Below are 3,993 nucleotides of genomic sequence, written 5' to 3' on the forward strand. Positions count from 1 at the left end.
CCCTGTCCTGGCATCTGGAAGTATACCAGGCCCCTCCATCAGAGATCCGAGAGGGAAGGGGCTCTGCCTTTCTCCTTGGCCTCTCACCCCTGTGCTGGCCAAAGACAGAATTAAGAGTCTGCTACTCAGCCCTGCCCCAGTACTCGTCCTGGTCCTCTGAGGCATTCTGCATCTGGATTGTGTCTCTGTGGGTGATGGCGTGGACCCCGTCTAGGTTCACCACATTGAAGGTGGGAACTGAGCTAAGTGTTAGGGAATCTGGGCAGAAGGGATGGCCCTGTAGGCAGGCACCAGGCCATGGCAAGGGCCAGGAGGTGGGACTAGCCTAAGGCAGTCGGGTGAGCGCTGCTGCCCTTGGAGAAGAGGCTTGAGGGGCAGATGTAGCAGAGAAGTGGGCACATTCCTTGCTTCTGTGCAGTCCAGTGTGGTGGCTGCTAGACACAGGTGGCTACTTCAGTGAATTGAAATGGAAACTTCCTCAGTCACGCTGGCCACACATTTCAAGTACTCTGAGGTTACTGTACTGACAGCACAGAGAACACTTGTCACTGCGGAAGGCTTTTTGGACAGGGCTGCCCCAAAGCGCTGAGCATCCTGGCCCAGGAGCTTGGACTTTATCATGGTGGTGGGGAAAGTCAGAAAGGTACTTGAGCAGGACAAAGGCCAGAGCTGGGTTTGAAAGCTGACCTTCAGGTCAACTCTTTTTTTTTTTTTTTTTTAAATTATAGTTGTAGATGGACAGCATGCCTTTATTTGTTTAGTTTTTTATGTGGTGCTAAGGATCGAACCCAGTGCCTCACACATGCTAGGCAAGTGCTCTGCCACTGAGTTACCGCTGCAGCTCCCCACCCACCCACCCCAGGTCATTTCTTGAACACACCAAGTCAACCCCCAGAGCTGGCAGTCTCCCTCATTTCCCTTTCTGAACCTTCGTTTCTTTATCCATAAGATAAAATGGCATTAGGCTGTATTAATTCCTTCAATCACCCTCATTCAGATCACCGTCATCCAGGGCTGCTGTATCAAACCACCAACAGAAACTCATCTTCCAGGTCTGAAGCTCTGAAACCTAACATGGGGGTCTGGGCTAAAAACCCAGGTGTAGGCAGAGCAGTGAGCCTCCTGGAGGCCGGGGTGGATCTGCTCAGCCTGCCCAGCTGTTAAGGGCAGTCCACGTTCCATTCCCCTTCCAGGTTCAAAGCCAGCTGTGGCCAGTTTACTGTCTTCCACATGTAAAGGCCCTGTGATTACACGGAGCCCCCTAGATCACCTGGGACAATCTGTTCGAAGGTCATTTGCTTAACAACCTTCATTCCTTCTCTACTTCATTCTCCTTCGCCACATATTCACAGGTTCCAGGGATTAGGATGTGAGCATCTTTGGGAGGCCATTCTTCTACCCACCACAACCAGCACATGTAACACTAGGACTTCAGTGTAGGGAAAAAAAAAAAATTGACACTAGTTCCTGATCCCGCAGGGCTGCCATTGCGCCTGGAGAGCTGGGGAGTGCTGGTGCACTAGGCAGTGAAAAACACAGGGGGAGCAAATTCAGCAGGGCAGTGACAGCAGTGGGGCAGGGGCAGGTAGTTTAGAGGATTTGCCGCGCTCTGCAGGGCCCTGGGAGATGTACAGGAGTACCTGGGAGAGCCCTTGCAGGCAGAGGGAAAGTAAGTGCAAAGGTTCTGAGGCATGAGCAGGTCTGCTGTGTTAAGGAGCAGACAGCAGGATACCAGGAGACCCACCATCTGCCCATCCTCCCCAGCTTTTAAAGGCAATTCACATTCCATTCCAGACTCAGCTTCTGCCCTGTTTGGCTGCAAGTAAATCCTCTCTCAACCTCATTTTTTCCATGTGTACCAAGTAAGATTGAGCCAAGTCAACATCTCTCAGGTGAGTTTGAGTGCTTGTAACTGCTGATGGTGTGGTTGCTTTGGAATAACTCCCAGCACTGCTCTCTGTGTAAACATGATATAAGCAACACTGCAAGGTTCAGAGGAGAGCAGAATCTTTACCCTTTTGTGCTCCCCACCTGCCAAGAATACATGCTCTGCTTCTGTGGTTACTAAGATAATTCTCTTTTATTTCTTAGGGTTTTGCTCCTCAAACTGCATTTTAAATCAACAGAAACTTACTTCTGTGTATAGTGTGAGGTGACAGGATCGCTATTCATTTCCTACTGTTGCTGTAACAAATCACCACAAGCTTAATGGCTTTAAACAACATATATTTAGTCCAAACTCAGCTTCATTGTCCTAAAATCAAGGTGTCCACAGGTCTTCAGCAGGTCTTGAGGCTCTAAGGAAGAATCCATTTCCTTGCCCTTCCTAGCTTCTAGAGGCTGCCCAGATCCTCAGCTAGGGTCCTTTTATCACTTCAATCTCTTCTTCCACCTTCACTTCTCCTCTGATTCTTAACGCTGCTCTTATTCCCATATAATGATCCTTGTGATCACATTGGGCCTACTCAAAATCTGGACCATCTCCCCTTCTCAAGAAGTCCTTCAAGATCTGTCTGCCTGTGGTCCCTTTTGCCACGTGTAGGCTAGCAAAGGTTCTGGGGGTTAGGATGTAAGCATCTTCAGGTAGGCACTGTTCTGTACACCACAGGATCCCATTTAATTTTCCTCCATATTTTTCAGCTCAGTACTGAGTCTGCCCTTTACCCACTCATCCACAGTAGGGGTTGGCAAGCTGGGCCCTAAGGCAAAATCCAGCTCACCAAGTGTTTTTTGGTAAATAACTTGTTGGAACACAGCCACACTCCTTCCCGTGTGCATAATAATGTGTATAGCTGCTTTTCTGCTCCAGCAGCAGAGGTGACTAATTGTGGCAGACACATGGCCTATATAACCTAAGAATATATACGGTCTGGCCCTCACAGGAAAAGTTGGCCACCCTCTGATCTACAGATAGTCTGTCAGTATAAGCACAGGCCCATTTCTGAGCTCTCAGTTCCCTTCCATTGGCCTGTTTCCAAACCAACACCCAAAAAAGATGTCACTACTGCAGCCTTGAGGTAATCCTTGTGGAGGGGGCAGTGGACCAAGGCTCCCACACTTGTCCTGTAAATGGACCTGACTTGTTTTTTGGCTTGGGGTCTGGCTTGGCTTGATTTCTGTCTGCTGTCTGTATTAGACCAGGTCTGTCTTCACTGCTATGTCCCTAACACCCCACATGGGGTGCAGCACACAGTAGGTGCTTAATAAATATCTGGAACAGAGCACACTCATCCTTATTATAGTAGGAGAATAAACTCCAAAAGGGAAGCTGACTGCCCCCTAACAAATGCCTTAGAATGTCCTCATTTTACAGATGAGGCATCTGAGTTTGGACAAGTGACAAATCTTGTCTGAGGCCCCCCAGTCTCCTGAGGAGTGGCAGGGCTAGTTCTGCGCTTTGGGTGTTTACCTGAGCTTGCCTTCATCACTTTTGGGGCTCTTTTCACATCTGTAACAGTGCTGCCCTCTCCCTACACAGTCCACTCTGTGGCTCCCGTCATTCATTAGCTGGCCCCCACTGATGGGCAGGCATATGGGCTGTTGCTAGTCTTTGGAAACCATCATACCGCAGTGGACAGCCTTACCTTTATGTCTTGACATGTTTTGAGTTTATGGGAGAAATTTCTACAAGTGGAATAGTTGAAACAAGCAAATGTGTATATTTTAAATGTCTTAGAACCAGTCATGTGGCCAAGGTGGAGACACCAAGTTAAACTTTCAGCAAGGAGAGAGCCTGTTTGCCCACATTCCTCAGCAACCCAGGATGCTAGCAGGCTTTACCTTTGCCATATAAATGGGTGAAAAGAACCAGACTGAACCAGTCCCATGGAACCACAGCTCCAGGTCCATGGTTTGGGATCCAGTGTTAATTCAGGTTGACACCTGCCCCTCCAGGTGAGCAGAGTTCCTCAGGCTTCTAATTCTGAACCAGTGTAAATGGCAGATCTCTCACCCTGCCAGCTATCTGGAAGAGCCAAGTCCATACAGCAGGGC

This window comes from Marmota monax, unplaced genomic scaffold (genome assembly GCF_021218885.2).
Source record: "Marmota monax isolate L192 unplaced genomic scaffold, Marmota_monax_Labrador192_F-V1.1 WCK01_AAM20220418_F8-fsc00149, whole genome shotgun sequence".
Taxonomy (NCBI): Eukaryota; Metazoa; Chordata; class Mammalia; order Rodentia; family Sciuridae; genus Marmota; species Marmota monax.